Source organism: Lactuca serriola, chromosome 6, assembly GCF_051521515.1.
Source record: "Lactuca serriola cultivar US96UC23 chromosome 6, Lser_US96UC23_V15, whole genome shotgun sequence".
NCBI classification, from domain to species: domain Eukaryota; kingdom Viridiplantae; phylum Streptophyta; class Magnoliopsida; order Asterales; family Asteraceae; genus Lactuca; species Lactuca serriola.
This window is the reverse complement of record NC_136413.1, coordinates 20,473,423-20,500,496: the sequence shown is the minus strand read 5'-3', so window position 1 is coordinate 20,500,496 and position 27,074 is coordinate 20,473,423. Positions and strand designations below refer to the sequence as shown.

The following is a 27,074-nucleotide window of genomic DNA, read 5'->3' as shown; positions in this document are numbered from 1 at the left end:
TTGTTCATGATCAGGTTCAGCTATAGTGGTTGGAGTCATGGTTGATGTAGTAAGTACGGGCTGAACAGTTTGGGTCAGATCATGAATCAGTACCCCTAACCTTGGATCAATTATTTTTTTTCAATAAAGGCACAGAAGTATGTGTCATAAGCGGATCACTCACATACGCCACAGATGTTGGAATTTCAACATTCAGGGGAAGAAGCCTTGAAGTTGAATCCACAGGATTGGAAGTGCCATGTGACAACTCGAAATTTTCCATCCTGTTTAGTCTAACACTTCATTGACAGTCAAACTCATTCCCTCTATCATTTAGCACAATTTGGAGTCTGTTTGAGAGTTCTGAGCCTTGTAAACTTAAGGGATAAGTGTCGGGGTTTATCTCCTAAAGATATACCAGAGAGAACAAGTCTAAAACCCCTTTACAAGGAGTTCACGGCCACCACATGGGAGTTTACGGCCGTAAACCCCATGTGGGCCAGAAACTCCCCCTATATGTTGATATTTTGGCCATTTGTTCCATTCTTTCACTTCCTTGGCTGAAATCCTCTCAAGTACCATCCTGATCTTCGTCCCCGATCTTCAAAACTCGTAAGTTTCTTGACCTAACTAGTTGATATCTTACATGAACTAGTGATCTTACATGATTTCATATGTGAAATCATTCCATTTGTGTAGATCTTCAAGTTTCACCAAGAACACACACTAGTGTTCTTGGTCAAAACCGACCATTCAAGCTCCTAGATCGTAAGTGCTCTTGTTCTAACTCGTTGTACACGAGGTTTAACATGTTTAGGCGTTAGAAAACACCAAGAAACACTTGATCAAAAGTGTTTTTTTGTTGGATTAGTGTCTAAGTCCATAACTATTTTGGTATGTACTGACCCGATGGTGCATGGTCCTTTTGGGTTGCTTTCACCAAAGCAACTTGATAGGATGAATTATGGAGAGAGAAGATTAATTATGATTTATTAATATATTATGAGAATAATATATTAAAGGAGAAATCATATTGTTTAATTCATATTAGTCAAGAATTAATTGATAATTAATTTTGTGGCTAAAAGAGATTAATTAAACTTAAGGGACTAGAACTGTAATTATAAGATAATTGCATTTGGGCTATGGATTACCTTGGAATAATAGGTTGGACGAATTCTATGGGGAAACCCATTAGAAATCGTCCAAGGGATATTCTAAAAGGGTTCATGGGCTGCTTAGGGCTTAAGCAGTCAAATTAGGGTTTCCTAGTTGAAAACCCTAATAGCCTAAATGTATATATAGTACCCTTAAACCCCAAAAACGAGTCTAAGAGTTCCACTAGGGTTTTTGGACGTTTTGGACAACCTCCTCTCTTCTTATTCTTCATCCTCTTTCTCTTGGTGTTTGTGAGCCATTAGAGGAGTGACAATTGTGACTCTAAGCTTTCTAAAGTCCTTACAAGGAAGATTTGAGATTGTTATTGCTACATAACAATCAAAGGTAATTCTCTAAACCCTAATTTTAGTTTATAATATGTTGGATCTAAGATTGTAAGTCTTGGATACATTGCATGTATAATAGAGAAACCTAGATCCAAGCATTAGGGTTTGCATGAGCACATAGGATGTTCTTATCGTAAAATCCCATCAGTGGTATCAGAGCCTTGATTGGTTTCTGTTGTATGTGATGCTATGTTGAATTATTAACTGAAAATCGAATTCTGGCCTTCTGTTCGAACTGACTCAGCGAGTCACTTCATGGACTCGGCGAGTCTGTCCTACTCGGCGAGTTCCAATGTGTGACTCGGCGAGTCGAAGCGTCAGACAGAAGGCATTTCGGATTTTATTGCTGTTTTGCTTAAGGATAATTACCATATTCGTATTAATTGGGTAACTTATCTTGCAAGAAATTGAAATTAGGTCAAATATAGATAATGTCAAAATTAATTGTTTAATTTCTATTATTTGTTATTTGATCCTTATGTTGTGAAAAAGTTTCATTTGTGCCCATGTAAGTTTTATGGTTTAATTTTGAACTTACAGGTTTTGTTTTGAAATTTAAATAGTTGAAACCCTAATGTTTTGAAATGTTTCAAAACTTGCCCTCAAGTTTTGGAATTTAAAAGTTGATTAAAAGTTTAATTTAGAAATGTTAAATTCTAAAACCGTAGTATTGTTTTGAAAAGTTCAAATCACACCCTTATGGTTTTATTATTTAATTAATGTGTATAAGTATTAGATTTGATCACCTAGTATTTTAAAAGTGTAAAATACACCCTATACTATATATAACATTAAAAGTCTAATATATATGTATGAGTAAAATTCAGTCTTACCGTTAGTAGGCCTCATTTACGAAGCTGGTCTATAAGGGGTGTTTAAGGAAATTGCCTATAAAATGGCGATTGAATGGGTATCCACTCTTACCCACCGCACTCTTGACTAGTGGGGGGTCGTTAACCGAACGGGTAGGATAGGACAGAAACCTTCCATTATAAGTATAATGAAGTACAAAAGTAACTAATTGCTTTTACAAATTCCCAATCTTAGTTACTTTAGGCAAAAGTGAATTGATGCAATTCCATGAATTTACACTTTGTTCCCTTGCGAAGACGTTAGTGGAGCGTGTGTGGTTAACCAGCACACTAAATGGTTCTAAGAAAAGGTAGCAAAGGGCGACTCAATGTTTGTCATAGTTCGGTGGAGCGTGTGTGGTTAACCGGCACATCGAATAGGTGATTGTAATATGTGGGGGCACCATGTAAGTCTGCATGGTTATTCACACCCGCTTTGTGATCCTCAGTATCCCAGTCACAAACTAGAGGGGCATATCGAGATTTAAACATGCCATTGAAAAGTTCAATGAATCTCAAAAGATCTAGGAATTTTCAATAGATTTAAAACATAAATTTCTTTTTCGTTTTTCATGGTGGAAATTAGTGAATCGTCATTCACTTACCCTCAAATATTCTGCAACTAGATTACGGCATCCCTTTTCTAGGTTGTAAAGTATTGTGTTGGGTCCTAGCCTTAATATCTCATTTGGGTGATTTATTAAGGACTCAATCAATCAACTAACATGAATTTAATTTTTCTGCCATTTTGTATATGTGAAAGTATGACAACTATGGTCTTCCCAAATCCCGTGGAACAAGCTTTTCACATGAAGATGATATTCCACGATTCGATCGAGGAACACGAGATCATGCTTCACTTCCTCCACCTCGTCCTATTATTCTCCCTAACCCACAAGTTCAAAAGATTGAAAAGTTCAAACTCACTCAAGCCCTTTTGGCAAGTAAACATGAAGAAGGAAAGTCACTGTGCACACACATCCTAGAGATGAAGTCACACATTGAGAGGTTAAAAATGTTGGGATCTGTTGTCTGTGAGGAGCTAGCAGTTAACTGGGTTCCTTAGTCACTTCCAAACTCATATAGTGAGTTCGTAAGAGAGTACTATATGATGAACCACGACTTAACCCTCATTGATCTCACCTATATGCTTATTGCTGCTGAATCAGCAATGATTTGGCGCACTGGAAAAGCAAAGTTTATTGGTGGATCTGCCTTCCAGACCTCTGTGGATATAGGTAACGAAAGGCATGGCATGATCGAAGGGTTTGATCATAAGAGAAAGCCAAAGTCTGAAGTAGTTCCATGCGTTGTTCGAAAAGAGTCAATTTGCTTTTATTGCCAAGAGAAGGGGCATTGGAGACGAAGCTGTCCTATTTACCTAAGAGATCTAAGAGATGGGAGAGTCAAAACGTATGGCTCTGCTTTAGGTAAAATCCATTAACTAACTCTTTTAAGTTCCTATTCTAGATTCTTGATACATGATGATATAAGATTACAATTGATGTTTTGTAGGATTGAAGAAGGGAAAGGAAACTTAAGGGAAGAAGTGAGCGGAATCTAATCGTGAAGAAATGGATTTCGATCGCATTACTTGAAGATTAGATTCTTGAGCTACTACTTAGAGTTAGAATAGATTGCTAAGAAATATGTATTAACATAGTTTTTCAATGAATTGCATTGTAAGGACAAATTTTTCCGTAATAAAATAGATTTTGATTTTATATTTATCCTTGCAATGGCGTGTAAGAAAAATTGATGTTTGAATGTTTATGTTATTAGCAATAATGGATTTGTTTGTTAATTATGTTATTTGTGGAAATGTCAAGAATTTACCAAATAGGGAAAGTTTCTCATCGCCCAAGTTTCAATTAGACAGAAACTTGGAATCATACAACTTGGTTGCATGATAAATGAGAAATTTCATATTTGGAAATTAGACTAATTCGTTGACAAAGTGTCAAGTGAAGGACTAGGAGATCGAGTGCACAAGGTTGTGTGTTGATCAAGTCCACTACAAGAGTAACAAAGATATTCATCATGATTTACTAAGGTTAAGTAAATATGATTATACTTTTGAGATTAAGTGTAATTCTCAGTTAATTGAAAGAGTTTCAATAAATAGCAGAACGAATAAAGAAGAATCAAGTAGGTAGAAAGATAAAAGTTTCTCTACTCTAAGAAGAAGGAAGAGTACCTTTTATTATGTTTTATGATAAGTCTTAATGATTAAGAACCATATCTCAATTGATCCTCTAAGTGAGTCTTAGTGCAATTGTATGTCTGAGAAGAGGAATCAAGAATTGAAGAAATGGTTAAATCAAGAAGTCAATCATACTTCGTTCCAAAACCAAGTCTTAGAGTTAAGATTGTGACATTGAGTGACAAGTCTTAAGAAGGTTTATAACATTCATCAAATGTGGAAAGTTGTGATGTCTTGGATAAGACAAAGACCAACTAGGACCAATTTGGTGAAGAGTTTTGTCTTGATAAAAGCTACACTAACTCTTGAATATTTGTTTGTCGAGAAATGTTTATTGACAACAGAATCTTATATGTCAAGGAGTCAGTGGGAGTCTTGATGGTCTCGAAAATTTTCAAGAACTAATCAAGAATAAACCTTATCGATCATCACTAGCACACGAGTTGAGGTTTACAACCTATCGTGTTGACACTATCTTGTTTCTGTGCGGTTCCAATTGAGTTAATTATGCATGTGAGTTCTATGAGTTCTCATTTGAACGCATAAAAGGCAAGCACTTTGATCAATGAAAAATACAATGATAGGAAAGGGTGAGCTGCTTAACTACTTGGAAGACATGGTGGGCAGCCGTGTTACCATAAGGCAAGAAATCAAGATTGAGAAGGTTCGGTCCATATGAGTTTGGGTTTGTTGCAAACTTTGGTTTTGACAAATTCGCATGGATAGGAACACATACATCATTAAAATCTAAGTGTCATAAGATTCCCTCCTTCATGAAAATGATTGTGAGGAAATGCTTTCACTAAGAGAGATTTTAAGAAGATATTGATTGTGAAAATTGTATTCTCAAATTCGATTATGGTTACGGTATCCCTTTCCATGATTCGAGTTGTGAGATTTGGCAATTAGTCTGAATTGTTTAGAAACACATATGAGCTATCTAAGACAAAGGTGTATAAGGTATTAGAAATATAGAAATTCAATAGGTATTGTTTTTATGGAAGTTAAGTTGGTTTCTAAATACATGTCAAAGCTAGTGGGAGCATAAGTGTTATGCTTGTATGATAATGATCATCATGATAGTGGGAGCATAAATGTTGTGCTTGTATGATTATTAAGGCAAGTATTGCAAGTTAGCAATATTATTTATAGAAAACAAGAGTTATACTTTGCAAATTCGTAAGGGTTGAAAAGTTGTTTTGCTATAATTAAGGGAGAGAATATTATGCTTCATTTCAAATCTAAAGGCTTAGGTTGTGGAATGTTAATAAATTTAGTCAAGGATACATAGTGTGTTCTCAAAATTTCGATTATGATTATGGCATCCCTCTTCATAGTTCGAATTGTGAGAACGTGACACATAAAATATTATGGCAAAAGATTGATAAAGTATCAGATCTTTATGTAAGACATTATGCATCGTGTCCCATACGCTTAGGGTAAAGGATCAATTGCAAGTGCTGTAACGCCCGCAGATCCGGGCTAGTCAATTGAGAGGCAATAGGGGTCGAAAACGACTTTTTGACAAAAAGTTTATTTAGAATAAATAATCTTAACCAATTTGTAGAATATGTCACAAGGTTTCCGTACATATAAAGAACGCTGAAACCGAGTTATAACGAAGAAGTTATGACCCGTCGAAGTTTCGCGTCGGAACCGGCACGGCGCCGGGAAGCGTAAATAGTAAATTTATGATATATAGAGATTTAGCCTTAGCGCTCTAAACAAAAGTCGTAGAATATGTTAAACTAAGAACATCGATAAAAAGAACGCCCAAATCTGACTTCGTATGAAGAAGTTATGATTTTTCGAAGTTTCGGATTAGCGGTGTACAGCCCGAAATTCGAATTTTAGATCGATTGATTTTTAGCCGACACAACCTAAACAAGAATCGAAGATCTCGTTATTAGTAGCGTAACGATAAAAATACAGACGAAAATGGACATCGAATAAAGAAGTTATGAGATTTTAATGGATCAATCCTGTCCTGGCCTGTTAAAAATATAACTTTAAAAATAAAGTCAAAATTAACCAACGGAGTCTAAACGAAAGTTGTAGAGTATGTCTCCACCTACGCGTGGATATAAATAACGTCAAAAACGGAGTTCGTATGAGCGAGTTACAAATTATAGTAGTATATTTACGTATTAAAATAAAGTATAAATCATGTATACGTACACATATATATACATATGTATATATCATTAGAAAGGTATCGACGATGCGGTTATTATAAAACTAATGTTGAGTTCTTTCGACATTAGTTTAGTACAAAAATCATTAAATCCATTTAAAATAGTATTATAGAGGGGTGTTTAGTTGTTTATATAACTAAAAGGTCATTAAGTAATTATGGAGGGTAGTTTTTGAAAATTCAATTAGTATAAATAAGAGCCTTGGGCTCTCATATTTCTTGCACCATTCTCTTGATTCAAGAGTCTTTCTCTCCTTATCCCCCAAGCATTTCGGTCCCTCGTGATTCGACTTCTCTTTCTGTAGTTTTAGTATAGTAAGGTGAGCGCTGAAGCGCTGCACGAATCTTTCTTAGAAAGATTCAGCGACGAAGTTCTGCCCCTGCAGAGCCCGACTCCTAGCTAAAATCCCCTTGAAAGTAAGTTATGTTTACCCTATTTTAAATATAGTTTATATTTAAAATTAGTATTGTTATTATAAATTTATAATAAATATTTGGGCTATTATTATGACTTATATAAGTGTCGTTATAATATCTTTTAACTACTCGCGGTACGGGGAATCTGGTTTAAAGGGCCGCATAGGGTTGTTGGATTTCAGAAGTGCTATACGCCAAAATGGTCCTGCCCTCCGGTGTTTTATGTCTGGCCCCTGTCTGTACATAGTAGTTGGAAAGTATTGTTTAAACGCTTATATAATAATAATAATAATAATAATAATAATAATAATAATAATAATAATAATAATAATAATAATAAGACTAATAATTAGTCACGGTAATATTAGACTAAAATCTAGTGGTGATAATACTAGGTTTCGTCAAAGGAAATTATTTTAAAGTAAACGAAGCGTTGTCCGAGTACCGAGTCACCACCTTCTCAGGTGAGTGCATAGTTACTTTCAGCTTACACATAGATATGAAGTATTTTACGTGCTGTGTGTATATATTATCTGTATACTTGCTATCTATATTGGAAGAACGTTTTATACATGTTTTCAGTGATTCAAACTGTATAAGTATTTTATATCTACATAATGTGCGGGGTAAAACACGGGTAGATATAATAGTTGCTGTGTGACAAAATAAAATAATGAGAGGCCTCGTTATAGCTGTTCTTGATGATCTAGTCATCTAGCGGAGTATAGATGACGACCACGGACTATTCTAGACAGTCCAGTGGAACACTAACAGGCTCGCAACCTGTAGGTGTTTATTCGAACTTTGTGTTTAACCGAACTGTGTGTTTATTCGAACTGTGTGTTTATTCGAACTGTGTGAACTGTGTGCTCACTAGATATACTCCATCCCAATGATAGTCCTTTGACTAGGTCCCTTGTGTTAGATGTTTTAGGGACGTAATGTGAGGATAACGGGAATGGGTAATTGGGTTGATTGTTTGATGTTTAAAAATAATAATTATATTATTGTGGGTTGAAAACCCTATGTGCTCACCAGGTTTCCCAACCTGACCCATTCAGTTTATTTTTATCACAGGTGTTGATATGAAGTCACAATACACTGAGAGATTTAAAGAGATGTAGATCACTAGTGTAAATAATTGTAAGTTCTGTTTATGCTTATGTTTCTGTATTAACGATGACATCCCAAACGTTTTAAAATGAAATAAATACGTTTCATCGAAAATGTTTTAATAACGTATTTACCATGTTTTTCTGGGAACAAATTCCGCAACATTTTTATAAAATGAAGTACTCTGATTTTTATAAAGCATAAACAAAATCGGTCTTTTCTGGCCGTGAAAATGGGGATGTCACAGTTGGTATCAGAGCATTAGTTTAAGCGAACTAGGAATATGGATTTATTTCTAGACTTAAACTTAGAATGTTAAGCGATGATTGTAAGGTGTGAGCACTAGCTTATTTTAGGAATTGTGCCTAAAATGCTTTTATGTGCTAAATACTTGTGCCTGATATGCTGTTAGTTGTTCGGATCTATGGTCTGTTGCCGACCGGATCTGGAAACCTTATGTGTTTAGGATTCTAAACGTACGACTACGATATTAGAACTAGCATATAAACGTTTCGGAGTGATAAGGATGATTTAACCGTCAATCCTAAGTAAAGATCTGGATTCACCTTATTCGGTGTATAGATCAAGATGGCAAGAACCCGTAGTGGAAACGTGAATGCAAATGGGAACGGACACCAACCCCCCGTGATCGAGCAAATACCAGTTGTGGAAGCCGCTGCCGGACCAATAACGATGGCCGGAGTGCAAGCGATGATCCAGGCAATGTTGGATCGTCAAATGGAGGAAACTAGACGTTTGCTCCAGCAAAATCGTGAGGAAGCCACTATTCAGATCGAACAGCCCGAGTTGAACGAAGGGCAGACTGAGGAAGGAAACTACAGTGGGACTGTTGGTCAAGTCAACCCACCAATAGTTCGACAAAACAACCAAGATGACAAAGTCGAGAGGAATGGATGCAAGTACAAGGATTTTTTGACTTGCAAGCCATCGACTTTCACTGGAAAGGAGGATCCGATCGGGGTCATGGATTGGATCTCAGAGATGGAGTTAGCCTTCATGACATGCGGTTGCAGAGGGAAGCTACAGACCACATTTGCAGTGCGTCAGTTTCGAGGAAGTGTTGTACGTTGGTGGAATACCTTGGGGAAGACTCTGAGCCCTAATGAGCCCCTGCAACTGACATGGGCAGAATTTTTGGTGCAATTCAAACGAAAGTACTGCTCAGCTCAAAACCTGCTTGAGCTAGAGAACCAGTTTCTAACCCTGAAGAAGGGAAGCATGTCAATCGATGAATACACGAACAACTTCACAGAAAAGATGGAGTTTGCCTTGCGTCTTGTTCCGGATGAGCTGACGAAAATTGACAAGTACGCAAAGGGACTTCCATGGGAGTACGCGGTGCCAGTGCGTCAGGCTCCTACTCTGGAGGCAGCTATCTGGGCTGCCAAGTCTGTGGAAGATATGATTAAGGGAAGAGCTGCCAACAAGATTGAGGTTGGCGAAAAGAGGAAGTTTGAGGAATCTACGAGGCCCAATAAGAAGATCAAGTCTGGTTCAAAGGAGTCTAGCGGAGGAGGAAACAAAGTGAAATGGTGCGAGAAGTGCAAAAAGAATCACTTTGGGAAATGTAGCGAAGAAGTGACTTGCTACAAGTGTGGGAAGACTGGACATTACGCCAACGAGTGCAAAAGGGTGTGTTATGAATGCCGTGAAGAAGGGCATGTTGCTAAGGATTGCCCGAAAAAGAAAGAGGCGGAAAAACCAAACATTCCGCCAAAACCGAAGGCAAGAGCATTCCATATGATCCTAGACGAAGCAGATGACAATGCGAGGATTCAGGAATGACGGCTTGACATCCAAGGATCGAGTTATAATGTAGCCATATAATCATATGATTTAGCCTGTTAGAGGCATAGTCTAGGGTGAACTTGAACACCTATGTAATCGTTTCAAGAAATAATATGAAACCTTTGTTTTGTTATCTGATGTGTTAAGTTGTTTTTTTTCGTGTATGGTGACTTGGAGAGACTGCGGGACAATACTTGGGACGAGTATGAGTAGGTGTGAATGGTAGTAGAGGCCTATACTACCGGAAGCACAGGACTCACACTTGGATCAGGGAAAGTCACAAGGTTACCAAGAAGCTAGTAACTGATTCTGTTTTTTTTTTCAAGTATGTCATTACCATCGTTTCGATAATAACTAAAAAGATTGTTGATTTCCGACCCTAGTGGTCATACCGAATTGAGTCTGACTACGATGACTATGTTGCGTGGTTCAGAGAACCAAGTTTGATGTAGCGTCCGACTTAAACCAAACGATTGAAATCAAAGCAATCAATAGAAGTATTGCGTTCGTTGTTAAAGAAGTTGGTAGCCAGAAACGCTACATGTTAAAGTGTGATTATATCACATTAGAACATGAAGGAAGGCATAGTCTATTTTAGAATTTAACTCTAAGAGACCTAAGTCTAAATGTGCATCACATGATGATAGGTCATAATTTGAAGTCTAGCCCGAGGTAGAGAGCAGGTGCACGATCGAGTACTGCTTACAGTCAATGAGTCTAAGAGATAGACTTGAAGGAATATAGAAGTTATAATTATTAACTAGGATGAAAAGATGACGTATGGAGTCATTATACGAGCCCTGTTTCGTTGATGATTCCGGGACGTAATCATCCTAAGGGGGAGATAATTGTAACGCCCGCAGATCCGGGCTAGTCAATTGAGAGGCAATCGGGGTCGAAAACGACTTTTTGACAAAAAGTTTATTTAGAATAAATAATCTTAACCAATTTGTAGAATATGTCACAAGGTTTCCGTACATATAAAGAACGCTGAAATCCAAGTTATAACGAAGAAGTTATGACCCGTCGAAGTTTCGCGTCGGAACCGGCACGGCGCCGGGAAGCGTAAATAGTAAATTTATGATATATAGAGATTTAGCCTTAGCGCTCTAAACAAAAGTCGTAGAATATGTTAAACTAAGAACATCGATAAAAAGAACGCCCAAATCTGACTTCGTATGAAGAAGTTATGATTTTTCGAAGTTTCGGATTAGCGGTGTACAGCCCGAAATTCGAATTTTAGATCGATTGATTTTTAGCCGACACAACCTAAACAAGAATCGAAGATCTTGTTATTAGTAGCGTAACGATAAAAATACAGACGAAAATGGACATCGAATAAAGAAGTTATGAGATTTTAACGGACCAATCCTGTCCTGGCCTGTTAAAAATATAACTTTAAAAATAAAGTCAAAATTAACCAACGGAGTCTAAACGAAAGTTGTAGAGTATGTCTCCACCTACGCGTGGATATAAATAACGTCAAAAACGGAGTTCGTATGAGCGAGTTACAAATTATAGTAGTATATTTACGTATTAAAATAAAGTATAAATCATGTATACGTACACATATATATACATATGTATATATCATTAGAAAGGTATCGACGATGCGGTTATTATAAAACTAATGTTGAGTTCTTTCGACATTAGTTTAGTACAAAGATCATTAAATCCATTTAAAATAGTATTATAGAGGGGTGTTTAGTTGTTTATATAACTAAAAGGTCATTAAGTAATTATGGAGGGTAGTTTTTGAAAATTCAATTAGTATAAATAAGAGCCTTGGGCTCTCATATTTCTTGCACCATTCTCTTGATTCAAGAGTCTTTCTCTCCTTATCCCCCGAGCATTTCGGTCCCTCGTGATTCGACTTCTCTTTCTGTAGTTTTAGTATAGTAAGGTGAGCGCTGAAGCGCTGCACGAATCTTTCTTAGAAAGATTCAGCGACGAAGTTCTGCCCCTGCAGAGCCCGACTCCTAGCTAAAATCCCCTTGAAAGTAAGTTATGTTTACCCTATTTTAAATATAGTTTATATTTAAAATTAGTATTGTTATTATAAATTTATAATAAATATTTGGGCTATTATTATGACTTATATAAGTGTCGTTATAATATCTTTTAACTACTCGCGGTACGGGGAATCTGGTTTAAAGGGCCGCATAGGGTTGTTGGATTTCAGAAGTGCTATACGCCAAAATGGTCCTGCCCTCCGGTGTTTTATGTCTGGCCCCTGTCTGTACATAGTAGTTGGAAAGTATTGTTTAAACGCTTATATAATAATAATAATAATAATAATAATAATAATAATAATAATAATAATAATAAGACTAATAATTAGTCACGGTAATATTAGACTAAAATCTAGTGGTGATAATACTAGGTTTCGTCAAAGGAAATTATTTTAAAGTAAACGAAGCGCTGTCCGAGTATCGAGTCACCACCTTCTCAGGTGAGTGCATAGTTACTTTCAGCTTACACATAGATGTGAAGTATTTTACGTGCTGTGTGTGTATATTATCTGTATACTTGCTATCTATATTGGAAGAACGTTTTATACATGTTTTCAGTGATTCAAACTGTATAAGTATTTTATATCTACATAATGTGCGGGGTAAAACACGGGTAGATATAATAGTTGCTGTGTGACAAAATAAAATAATGAGAGGCCTCGTTATAGCTGTTCTTGATGATCTAGTCATCTAGCGGAGTATAGATGACGACCACGGACTATTCTAGACAGTCCAGTGGAACACTAACAGGCTCACAACCTGTAGGTGTTTATTCGAACTTTGTGTTTAACCGAACTGTGTGTTTATTCGAACTGTGTGTTTATTCGAACTGTGTGAACTATGTGCTCACCAGATATACTCCATCCCAATGATAGTCCTTTGACTAGGTCCCTTGTGTTAGATGTTTTAGGGACGTAATGTGAGGATAACGGGAATGGGTAATTGGGTTGATTGTTTGATGTTTAAAAATAATAATTATATTATTGTGGGTTGAAAACCCTATGTGCTCACCAGGTTTCCCAACCTGACCCATTCAGTTTATTTTTATCAGAGGTGTTGATATGAAGTCACAATACACTGAGAGATTTAAAGAGATGTAGATCACTAGTGTAAATAATTGTAAGTTCTGTTTATGCTTATGTTTCTGTATTAACGATGACATCCCAAACGTTTTAAAATGAAATAAATACGTTTCATCGAAAATGTTTTAATAACGTATTTACCATGTTTTTCTGGGAACAAATTCCGCAACATTTTTATAAAATGAAGTACTCTGATTTTTATAAAGCATAAACAAAATCGGTGTTTTCTGGCCGTGAAAATGGGGATGTCACAAGTGCTATAATATTTGACCATTCTAAAATTTTCCAAATGTCTAGCACATTAAGAGGGAAAAAGGACAAGAATCGGTTTTGACTAAGATAATTAAACAACTATCAAAGGACAATCCAAAGCTCGCTGAGGATTGGTCGCTCGTGAGTAGTTGGAAGTATGGTATTGGATGGACCATATCGACATTATTATGAATAGATAAGATTCTATTAAGAATGAATTGTCATATGGAAAATATGGAAATGTTTCCATATTGGGAGTTGGATATTGAGAATCTATATCTAGATTAGAAACTATTATGCAAGAAGGATGTTCAAAGGAATGTGCATTGAGTGAAATACATTATATCTATAGAATTGTTTCTGATAGAGATTAGCCAAGTCTTGATGATTTTGAGCTATGACTTTACGAAAGAATCATTGCATAAAATGTTAGAATCTAGCATAAGTAACAAGAATTTTATATTCTTATACTTATGATAATGATTGGGAGTTGTGAAATGAGTATGATTGGAAATGTGTTCATTTGATCTATTTCACAAAGTAAGGACTGTAGGTAAACATTGTGTGCATGCTGAGAGCATGGGACAAGTGTAGTAATAATTCAAGTAAAAATTTGATTACCTGAAATAACAAATAATGAGTAATCAATATGGTGATTAAATAAAATGTTTTATTTATACCCAGAGTTTGGGGCCATATGGGATTAGTATTATTCTTGTGTTTCACTTTGCATGTTTTGACTTCCTGAATAATTAAATTCGTTCAGAACAATCAAATTATTCGAACGGACCACAGTCGTTCATATGTTGGAAGTAGGTATGAATGAAGACTGTCGTGAATTGGTGTGTGGATTGTCTAAAGTGTATTATACATAAGCAAATGTTTGCTGCAATGTTCATGAGTGCTTATGAATATGAGTTTGAGCATTGGATTAAACCCACGCTCACTTGGATCACTTCATGGATTTTATCACGAGTGATTGGTGAGATGATAATATCTTATATTCTTGAAACCGAGATGTGTGAGTTGTATCTTGCGAGTCGGTTACACATTGATAATATGTAAACACACCAGTAACTTGGTGTTATAAAACATATTATTGTGTGTCATTCGGTGAGTGAGTGCAAGCAAGCATTGAATCAAAGTTTATCCGTTCCTTTTATCTAAAGTAGGATGAAAGCAATATATGTGGGCCCCTCAATGATTTAGTGATGACACTAAGTGCTTGGCCAAGCTGGGACTAATTTGATGTGTTCAATTGTAGTCTGTTGTCAGTCGTCATAAATCAGAAATCTAGAAACAACACATAGACAGAGAGAATGATTTAAATCCATGTCTCAGTCTATACGATATCTAGAATGGAGGAATATATGATCCCTTATCTAAAGGACGCGTATCTGATAAGATCAGAGTTGACAGCGGTTTTTGAAAGCTACGATTGCAGATCAGGATCTGAAGTCATACACAGAATAGTTATTAGACTTATCCAAGTGGGAGACTGTTGGATTAGTGTCTAAGTCCATAACTATTTTGGTATGTACTTGACCCGATGGTGCATGGTCCTTTTGGGTTGCCTTCACCAAAGCAACTTGTTAGGATGAATTATGGAGAAAGAAGATTAATTATGATTTATTAATATATTATGAGAATAATATATTAAAGGAGAAATCATATTGTTTAATTCATATTAGTCAAGAATTAATTGATAATTAATTTTGTGGCTAAAAGAGATTAATTAAACTTAAGGGACTGGAACTATAATTATAAGATAATTGCATTTGGGCTATGGATTACCTTGGAATAATAGGTTGGACGAATTCTATGGGGAAACCCATTAGAAATCGTCCAAGGGATATTCTAAAAGGGTCCATGGGCTGCTTAGGGCTTAAGCAGTCAAATTAGGGTTTCCTAGTTGAAAACCCTAATAGCCTACATGTATATATAGCACCCTTAAACTCCAAAAACGGGGATAAGAGTTCCACTAGGGTTTCTGGACGTTTTGGGCAGCCTCCTCTCTCCTTATTCTACATCCTCTTGCTCTTGGTGTTTGTGAGCCATTAGAGGAGTGACAATTGTGACTCTAAGCTTTCTAAAGTCATTACAAGGAGGATTTGAGATTGTAATTGCTACATAACAATCAAAGGTAATTCTCTAAACCCTAATTTCAGTTTATAATATGCTAGATCTAAGATTGTAAGTCTTGGATACATTGCATGTACAATAAAGAAACCTAGATCCAAGCATTAGGGTTTGCATGAGCACATAGGATGTTCTTATGGTAAAATCCCATCAGTTTTCGGCCAAGGGATGTTCGTGGGCCGTAAACCCTTCTAAGTGAGGTTAAATGCACCCTAGTCCCTTACCAAGCCTTGGATACTAGTCTAGATCATATCCTTGATGTACTTAGGACCTTAGAACATCAAAAGACCATGAATCATTAGAGTTTACGGCTGTAATCACATGGAGAAAGGGTCTATGGGCCGTAACCTCCACAAATGAGTGAAATGATGCCACAATCACTTCCAAAGGCTTAGACATGAAGTAGGAATGCTTCTTTATGACTTATAGGCTTCAAGACACGAAATTGTATAAGTACCACGAGTTTACAGTTGTAAACTCATGAGTTTACAACCGTAAACTCCAAGGGAGTTGGTCCCAAATCCGTAAACTCAGAAGGAGTTTACCCTTGGACCCTAAACTCAAAGCCCAAGTCCGACAACCCTTAGATGCAATCGTTAGGACTTATAGCACTTACATCAATTATTTAGCATGTCTTAGGATGTCTTATCTTGTCTAATTAGTGTTATAATCACTAATTGTATATATACATATGTCTTTATATGTTATTAGGATCATTGTGTGTGTTTAAGTCTTCACTTGACACCAAGCACTTGTCCGACACTTCCATACGATCCACTCACAGCAGGTGAGTTCATACCCCTTAATTAACCTTTTAAATGTTTCTAAATGTTTATAAATGCTTTTATGGAAGGGAATACAAGTTGAATAATGCTAGTTAGTATATCAATCACATGTGATTAATAACTAGCATACAAATGGATTTGCTACGCTTTTAGTTGTTTTACCAAACAGATTACTTCAAATGGCTTTTCTCAAATGTTTTTTACATGTTAAAACTCTTTATCAAACTATCTTACACACTATATGTTTCTTTTCAAACTCTGTTACAATTGTGTTTCAAACACAAGTTTCCTTATACTTAAAATTGTTCTTATCAAACAAACTGCTTTCAAATCGTTTTACAAACTAACATCAAGTCATCATTTCTTAGTTATTAAAATTTTTAACGGTTTTATAAAACAGCTTTTATACTTTTATATTGTCAAATGCATGCCTATATATGTATAGTTATAGAAGTAATGTTTAAAGGACTTAGGACGGCTGGCTCGCTTTATTTCCTTTTCCTCGTTGGGATGTGGCCTTAGGGCATCGGTTATTCGTCCGAATGTCGTCTAAATATTAGTTATATATCATGTATAAATATATAGACATAAAAGTTCGATTATTCAGTTCAGTACCTTTGGGTAGCAAAGGCATTACTTCGGTTATACACGTACACTACTAGTAGCTATAATAGGTATAGTTAGGAGATACTACTTACTATTCCAAGTACAAGGAATCACACAAGATTCAGTTCATTCATGAGTCTATACTAATACAATACATACTATATCAAGAGATACAATTATAGAAATACAATTACAAGAATACTAATACATTACATACTATATGAAGAGATACTATTACATACAATTACAAGACATACAATTACAAGAGATACAATTACAGAGATACGTACGTTTACATAAATACGTTTACATAGATACTATTACATAGATACTATTACATACGTGACGGGACTTACCATTCCACGCCCAAGGCTGTTAGCTATAGTAGGGAAAATGAACATCGACGGGTGTCTACGGTTGCACTGTTCGACAAGTTTCCACGCTGTGAATATCCTAGTACAAAAGGATACAATTTTAGTTATTACATTATTTTCCTTCTTACCTTTACTTTGTGACACATTCACATGAACGACAAGGTAGAACATAATTGATATAGATAGACTATTTTCCTTATTACCTTTATGTTGTGACACATTCACATAATAAATGAGGTAGATTAGATTTGAATAATAATAGTTGTACACGCTACTAGAAAAACCGCCTTTTACGACGTGCAATGCACATCGTAAAACGCTCAGACGATGCACAAATGTGTGTCAAGGAAGGCCCTATCATAACGAGAGACGACACGCATTTACGACTCGCATTTATGACACACTTTTACGACGCGCAGTTATGACACGCAATGCGTATTAAGGAAGCCCCTGTCATAAAGGAAGACGACACGTATTTGCGTGTCATAACCTTACGACGTGTTTGTTTATGACACGCAATGTGTATCAAGGAAGCCCATGTCATAAAGGAAGACGACACGCATTTGCGTGTCATAATTTTAAATGTTTTAAAAATATGTATATTTTTGATACAATTACTAATTTTCAAGTTAAACAATAGATTAAAATTATCATAATACAAAATAAAATACCATACATAAGAATGATAATTCATTTCAAAAAAATATCACATGTCAAACAAGTAACCTAACATTACATGTCAAGCAACACTACATGTCAATAAGATACATATGAGAATATATACTGTTGAATCTCAAATGTGATTTCTTGGTCATTACATGAGTCATATGTTAAGAGTGTCATTATTGATGAGCCAAATGGGCGTTCCTCCTGTGCAACCAAAAGCTCTTTGTATAGCTGCTACAAGATACGAAATGAATTGATTAAAAAAGAATAGCAACAAATATATAATAAAAAAAGAAATCATCATAAAGTCATGAATTCAAACCTTTTCATACTTATTAATGGCATCCTTATCTTTTTCTGTTTCATACTTATTAATGTTCAACTTACTTTACCTCCATTTCAGGAATAGTTAGGGTTACTAAAAGGAGACCCTTTTCACATATTGCCCTTAACTCTGTTGGACGAACAACTCCAATATTTACCTTCAAGAAAAACCATTTGTTAGCTAGAATTTATACAAACAATTCACAATCACCCATAGATGAAATACAACTTACAAATTACAAAGTTACAAACCTCTGATCTCTTTTGCTGAAAGGAATAATACAGATTTCTAGGTCTAGATCGGTCCCTCAAGTGTTGTCTGATCTAGGCTTAATGATAACCAAGAGAAACTTGTATTCATCAAAGATGCAGGTGTGCTTATAGTCTGAATACAACAGTTATTTAGTTTATGTTTGTGCTCATATTACCGAGCAGATTCTCTTCATCTAAAAAGTAAATCTGCATATTGTTCCCATGCATGTTCATCTTTTATTAAAATTGGGTTTTATGTTATTTACAATTCTTTTTGTACTAAATTGTATGTGTTTCTTATTAAGGCAACCATGAGTGATGAAGGGGAAAAGACTTGCCCACTTTGTGCTGAGGAGATGGATTTAACAGATCAACAGCTGAGGCCTTGCAAATGTGGCTATGATGTATGGTTCAAATTCTTTCTAAGTGCTATCTTTTCAAGTTACCTTTTTTTTTGCTTAAATCATCAGAGTAACTTATTTTAAGAACTCTCCATGGAATTGATTGCTTATGTGAAGCTAGTAACTATTTACATGACTTGTTAATAATATTAAAGAAGCCTCATATTGCAGATTTGTGTTTGGTGTTGGCACCACATTATGGATATGGCTGAGAAGGATGATACATAAGAGAGGTGCCCAGCATGTCGCACCCCTTATAACAAGGTAAAAAAGTGTGAAAGGTTTGGTGCTTTGACATATGTTACACTAAAAGTTATTGACTTTTATTTGTTATACTCATTAATCTTGGACTTCTCATTTTTTTACCAGATTGGTATCTGAAATGAGTGTGGAAAAGAAACAAAAGTTAGTGAAGGGAAAAGCCAAAACTTCTGAAGGTAGAAAGCAGCTTAGTAGTGTCAGGGTTATTCAAAGGAACCTTGTCTACATTGTGGGACTACCTCTTAGTTTAGCAGATTAAGATGTATTTCTCTCTCTTTCTCTCTTACTAATTACTCTTTCTCACTTTCCTACTACAAAGTCAACATTGACTAGCTGTTCTTGAGTTTTTACATTATTCATGTTCTAAAATTCTAGTCCATGTTCTTTAAATGTTCCCAAACATGTCCCTAAATTTGGTTTTTGTTTTGATATCGGTCCCTGAATCATGTAAAGTAACTTTCTAATTTCCAATTTCCACCCTTGATTTGTTTTTATTTTTTTATTTTTTTAATATTGTTTTAAGTTTATATTATTAATAAATACAAAAGAAGCATAACATAAGACATGAATAACATACCCTGAATCAGGTTTTTTGGGAATATACACATCCCATACAAACCCAGCTGTTGAAAACATTTCTTTTATCTCACTAACATCGGCCTGTATTCATATTTCATAATTTAAAACCAAAATTAAAAAAAAAAAACACTTGATAGATTAGATACTATTCATACTATAAGTTAACAATCAGTGAATTTAATTTACCTTAAAAGGAAGATTTCTTATTATAAGCTTCCATTTATGTACCTTGGAACCCTAGTAAAGAAAAAAACAGATTACATGATCACAGTTAACAAATAACTTATAAAATATAAACATTTGAGGCTTTTAGTGAAATTTTTTAAAAAGTTTATAAATCTTAAATAGAAGCTTACTTCTCCACCTAATTGTCGTGCCCAAATTGTGCCTCCATTAAAAAAAAATTGATGTAATTTTGCCACACAAGCACGAGCTGATTTGACACTGGTGTAAACTATAGATGAGGATCCCAATCTGCATCCATCTTGAAAAAACCCTAAAATATGTAACGCTTGTGTATTATAGAATTTTTATTTCTTGTGTATTTTATGATCATAATTACAGATGTCCTTACCATGATATGTTGTTTCATCTTTACGAAGAGGGTAAGTAATGGAAGAGACTGACCCACACTCCCTAGCAATACTGTGAACCTCCTCTGCCATGTCAGCATTGAGGAGCCCACCAATTACAACTATCCTTGCAACCCTGTTTATCATATCAATAACATGGAATATTAAAATATGGTATAAATGAAATCCAACAAATGAAATGACATTAAAAATTTAAAATACCTCTGTTTTTCTGAAGAAATTCCTTTTACACGTTCAGTTTTCACAGGGATCACTTCTTTATTCTTTGGTTCTTGATTTTGTCTGCATATATAAGGGGGGGGGGGAGAACTACTTATAGTCTTTTGTACCAAGTTTTTTAGTACATTCAATAGCATAATTTTATAGATACTACAAACTTACAAATAGTCTTTTGTACTATTTGAAGTCTAACCTTTTTCTTGAGAATCAAGAGCTTGTTTATGTTCTACTAATGGTGCTGAAAAATAATCCTTGTAGTGTGGGTGATCCCAATAGCATCCCTAGCTAAGCTACTCATCTACATACCCTTCATTGAGTTGGATTTTTGAATATATCTTTTCTCCATTAACAACTCCAGAAAAGCATAACACAATTTGGTGAGAGGAGGATGACTATGAGATGGCCCACTGAATGTCGTCTCCCATGGCCTCTCTGAAACCCCTATCATACTCTCTGCAACAGATGCTTCAATTGCTTTCCTCCTCATCTTCAGCTCAAGTAGCTCCCCATACACGGACGCATACCCCCAATATGATGCCCTATTCAACATTTAAAAATAAAAAAATTGCATAATAATGGATGGTCCTTTGACCAAGTCATACCTGTCCCCTGATCCACTGTGTACCTAACTTTAGGTTCATATGTCTCTTGCTCTTCCTGGCTATTTGGGTTAAAATAGCATACTCATGATCACCATTTACATATGCAACCAATTCTCTACTACTTCTGCTTCTGCTTCTTTGGATAAATGCAACTCCCCTCCCTTTTCCTGCACATACATGATACATACATTATTATGGTGGCTAGGGGGTAACTTAACTAGGGTTCAAACATAACCTAACCACATAGGTTCATGTATGTTCATTTTATCACTGTTGATTTGTGGTTAGATAGCTCGTATAATTTAGTAGTGAACATGATGAGAATGTTGTTTGTTGTTTTTTTTTACCTTTTTGAGAAACCATGAAGCAATAGGAACAGGGTACTCAACATTGAATAGTAGGATTTCCCCATTCCTAGTACCATTTCCAGTGGTGTTGTGAGTTTTAGATGTTGATTCGGGGAGAACAACAAGTACAACAAAAAGGGAATCTTTTTCTAAAAATGCTATACCTGCATAACATGCTATATCTTTTTCAACTTTCAATCCTTGTTCGATTCAACTTCACTAAAACTTGATGTTAGATAAGACAAATTATAAAACAAGATCAAAAGAAATACAAAACCAATTGTTTCATATGTTAGGATCATTAAAATAAGCTTCTTTCACCCTAATTAAGCCAACTTTTTTTATTTTGTTAATTATCCAAAAGCTTAGGAAACTGGACTTTACCTTTCCATACAACATTATGGTCCTCTTCTATAACTTATTCATTGTGCTTCCAAAAACTCAACTACACATATATCTGTTGGATCATGCCTTGTTTCACACAGCGAAATCAGAGTAAAAAAGAGAGAAGATAGGGGAAATTTTTCTGTGTTTCTTCTGTGTTTTTGGAACATAATGAATAATCAGGTCCACAAAAAATCAATGTTAGAATAGGCAAGAAGTAAACAAACAAAAGATAGTGTTTTTTTAAGGCTTATATAATCATACACATATACCATGAACTTGTATTTATATCTTAAAACAAAGTATTATTGATTAATAAGACATAATAAGAAAAAGAGTAAATTGAAATACACAAGTATCTCTGCTGGAAGACCATTCCAGCCACTAATCTGACTCCCAGGAACATACGACATAACTTTTGAAGATGCCATGGGACTTGGACCTCATGGTGGAGTCTATCAAGCTCATAAACCCTTGATTTGGCAGCATACTTGAAACCCTCACAATCTCTGAAAAAATAAACAGATTTGAAACAATTAGTTAAAACTGAAAGGAAATGTGTTTTCTTTCCTCAAGTAGAGCTGTCAATGAATCATGAAAAACACAGCACCCATTTCCTTCATTCTTCTTCTTCATTCCAGTCAAGAACACCTCCATTGGAGGTGTTCTTCGCTACTGATTCTCTTCTTTCATTCCCTGTAAAACAGCAGAACTAAAAACACCATCTAAATTTATTGATTAAATCTATTTTTTTCCAGTAAAATATCAAACCAAAAATGCCCCTTTATCTTCAACATTCTTATTCAGAAATAACAAATAAATAAATAAGAACATAGGTTTGATTTTCTGCAACGTATTTGCTCTTTGAATTGTAGCTTTTTTGCTTCAATGATTTCCTCTTCTTGATCAGATAATGGCAGAGGACCAAAAGTCCTTCCTCCTCTTTCGTGAGTTGATACCGATCGAACCAGAAAAAAAAAAGAAACAGAAATACCTTCTGCGTTGAACTCCAAGAACCAAACAATCTATCATCAAATCTTTTCTTCCTTCCATCGATCCTTGCTGCCAAGCACCCCATCGATCGCAAACACCCCTCGATCGGCGACTGTTAACGCCCTTCGCGACCGACCCAAGGACCGAGATCTACTTTTCCCTCGCTTCTCACTCCCTTTCGCCAACCCCACAGCATAATCTCAGTTAATTAGCTTTAATAGTTCATGTTTAAGGGATGAAAGATGAGACTGCAGCTCCGATCTTAGGGTTTCAATGGGGACAAAGGTTCGTAGATCGAAGAACTCAGGATTCCGATCTTAGACTTTCAAAGGGGACAAAGGTTTGCAGAGAGCACTCCCACCTTGAAAAAGAACCCTAGAATGATCACTTAGATTTTTTAATAAAATAAATAGTCCGGCGGCGCGTTCAAGAATTATAAAGCGACGTTCTTACACGACACGCCTTTTATGATGGGTGCCCTCCGTGTTTTTATTTTTATTTTTTTCTGACACAAATTTTAGGGCGCGCAAAAATATGTGTCCTAAATCCTTCAAAAATTTGGAGAGATGACATTATGTTTACGTCACACACTTTTGCGTACCATAAATTCGTGCGCGTCATAAATTGTGTGTCATTAAAGGCCTTTTTTCTTGTAGTGACAAGGAAAAACTCACTTATGTAGAGGTTCATACTTTCAAAACAGTCAGGTCTTGGTAGAAGGCTACTTTCAAAACAGTCGGGTCTTGGTAGAAGACTACTTTCAAAACTGTCAGGTCTTGTTAGAAGGCTTCTTTCAAAACAATTGGGTCTTAGTAGAAGACTACTTTTTATACTAGTAGGAAATATGGGATTTTCTAGGGTTTTCAAACGTTTACAGTTACTTACAAACATTTTCATACTTATACAAACTTTTCCTCAAAACAGTTACAAGTCTTTTATTACAAGTTTCATTTACAAATCAATGACATTGAAATACTTATGAATTCACCAGCTTTATTGCTGATACTCGCTTTCAAAATAACTTGTATTCTCAGGTCACCAATAGACAGGTATGACGACCAGGTTTTGTGAAGACGGAGCAGTCAAGACTCGTATTTTATTTTGAATATTCATTATGTTGTTTTATACTTTGAAAGAAAACACTTGTATTTAAAATTATACTATTAATCCAATGGATGATGTTGTTGCTAGCTTGTTTACTACTTTGCATTGTTGTGATACTTTACATGACGTCCTCCGCCCGAGAACGTTTCCGCCGTTCTCGGTTTTGGGGTGTGACATGTCGGCAGTCTGATCAACTAACGAAGGCGTTGCTTCTTGAACATAATCTATCCTTTTCTCCATTGTGCGTTGACAACATCATTGAAAATGTTAAATAACGTGTCCATGTCCTCGTTTTTCGGGCAGTAGTTGTCTACAAAATCCAGATCAAGCTCTATATCATTATGCTTGGACAAATTATCACCAAAAATAGAATCATCTTCTTCAAGATCTTCATCATCATCATTGTTATCAACATCCTCACTTTTAATGAAATGACTTTGAACATGCACAGACGTCAAATCATGTTCCTCGGCCACGATTACGGGCGGAGGAACTCTGTTTTCTTCATGGTCCGACACTGGTATCACATCATCATCTACTGTCATACGGTCATAGGACTCATGGGACCCAGATGCTTCACTTGACTCTGCAAACATGACAAAATTCAATAGAGGGTATTTTCCTTGAAAAGTAACTTTACCCTTACGATTTTGCTTGATTAACCCAATGGTGTTTGGTCCAAGAGACTTCATGTCCAAGGTTTCACCTTCTTTAGTGATCTCCGGAAACTGCTCATTGATAATTATTTGGAGAAACCTTGGATATCAAAAACATGTCTCTTGTCTTTCCTTTGATGTTCACAACAAGCTCATCCAGAATAAACTTTGAAAAGTTAAAATCAAGTCCAGCAGCAAGAGCAGTAATAGCTCCTGTGTTTCTTAACGAGATCTCATCTGCACCAGATCTTCTTCTTGAAATACAGCTCACAAAAACATGAGCTAGAAACCTCCAATAAGGTGGTAATAGCTTCTTTAAGGTAGGAGGAAATTCTCCCTCATAACCCATATTGCTTAGGAGCTCTTGAGCTAGATCCACTTCAATTTCCATTGGAAAGCTTGATTGATCGTCAATGTTCTGAACATCTCTGATTACTTGCTCTGTTGTAGTGATCTTGCATCCTTTAATGTGAGCTTCGATGAACACATAACCATCATTCTCTTTCTTTACTGTTGTAGAATTCCAGAATTCTCTGATTAGACTTTGATAAATTTCTAGATTCAGGGTTAAAGCTGTAGCCAAGCAGCATTCCTTCAAGCCATGAATCATGGACTTGAATTCACTATGAGCAACAGAAGGATCAGCCAATAGGATCGCCAGATTGTGACTTTCTACAAATTTAAGTTCTTCCATTTTGACCTACATGAACCAAGCCAAGTGAGAAAGCATATTACTTACCAATAAGGCATATGTTTTGTTCAAAAGATTCAATTTGACATTAATAATATTTTTTAAAAAAAAAAATATTTTTCGGCTGGAAGTTGGGTTTACGGCCGTAAGCCCTTCATTGGCTATAAACGCTGATCATCCCCTTTTTTCGATTTGAGCTTCGATCCAACGTCGTTTTTTTTGTTAGAACACCTTTGTGATGGTCAGAATGCACATACCTACATGTTCGAACTGTTAATTTTGAAATTAAGCACAAATTTTTGGTGTGTCGATGAACAGTGAATTGAGAGAGAAAGTCAGGTTTACAGCTGTAAATTCAAAAGAGGGCATAAAGTGTTTACAGTTGTATACTATGTTATATATACCAGACCCATGACCCGGTCCGAGAACCCATGGGCTGCACCACTTTTAATTTCAAGTCCAATACCACAAACTATTTTAAAAATAATACATTTTGAGGAGTTCTATAAATAAAATAAAACAAAATAAAATCTAAAAATTTTAAACTAGAATAAAAACTAATTAAAAGTTTTAATTTTAATTTTAATTTAGTTTTTTTAACTTTTAGCAAAATAAAAATAAAATAAAAATAAAATAAAAATAAAATAACAATGAATTAACACTAATTTTCTTTCACCAAAGCTGATAGCATATTGAGTTTGGGATCAAAGTTCTTAGACAGCCTGAATCCGTTTATCAGTACCTTCTATTTCATGAATAGATCTAGTCGATTGTCGGTATTGTGGTTCACTCAATAATGAAAATTGTGACAAGATTAGGATATACTGCAAGTGACAGGACATTGTGACTTTGCAATTTTGACAAAATTCCTAATGACCATTTATCTGATGATAACCAAGGATATTGTTGTCCACTTAAATTAAGCAGCGAGATCTACAGACAACCTATTAATTGATTGATTTTAGATGTATATAACATGTTTCCTACTTCCTAATATACGCCAACAATCAAGAACTTTCGAGACACTCCTTACTTTAGGTGAACAAACAATTATTAAGGAGGAAGACAAATTTAGAGTGCATATACTGTATACCCAGGTCGGATATTCTGATCACGCAGAGGGTGAAACATATGTTTGACCAGATTTAGAGGGATGGAGAAATAGAATGGTGCATATGTTGTGTACCTGGTCGGATTATCAATCACACAAAGGAGACAACATATGGTTAACAGGTAGAAATAATGGCATAGGAGGATATGTAGAGAGACAGAGTTGCATATGTTGCAGTCCAGGTCAGATCTTCCGATCACACAGAGGAGGAAACATATGACTAATAGAGAGAAAGAAAAAAAATAACCTTCTACATACCTATTTTATCGGCATTTCCCGGGCCGTCCCATCAATGTCGAAATTAAGAACAGAGTCCATACATCGAGGAAAGGTTAAGCCAAGGTTCTAGATACAAATTATTTAGTTTAATCTGCATATTCCCATGTATATCTCACTGCTCAACCTACCCAAGCATCATATTGTCAAGCTAAATGGATCTGTCTAGGTCAAGATTTGTCAAGTCATTTAATTCCTTAAGTTCATCTATGCCTAGTCAAGTCCAAATTACAACTTTCGTGCCTACCGGTGCATCGAACATAGAGCCTAGACAATTTAAATTTGATACTTTAC

The 27,074-nt window shown here is 35.6% G+C and overlaps 1 long non-coding RNA gene across 1 annotated transcript; it reads left to right on the top strand.

Moving 5' to 3' along the window:
* The first annotated feature begins 7,015 nt into the window (after positions 1-7,015).
* Positions 7,016-8,337, top strand: LOC145056932 (uncharacterized). The gene is made up of 3 exons (XR_013685945.1): positions 7,016-7,149; positions 7,545-7,613; positions 8,227-8,337. It is a non-coding gene; the product is annotated as an uncharacterized LOC145056932 (long non-coding RNA).
* Positions 8,338-27,074: the final 18,737 nt, after the last annotated feature.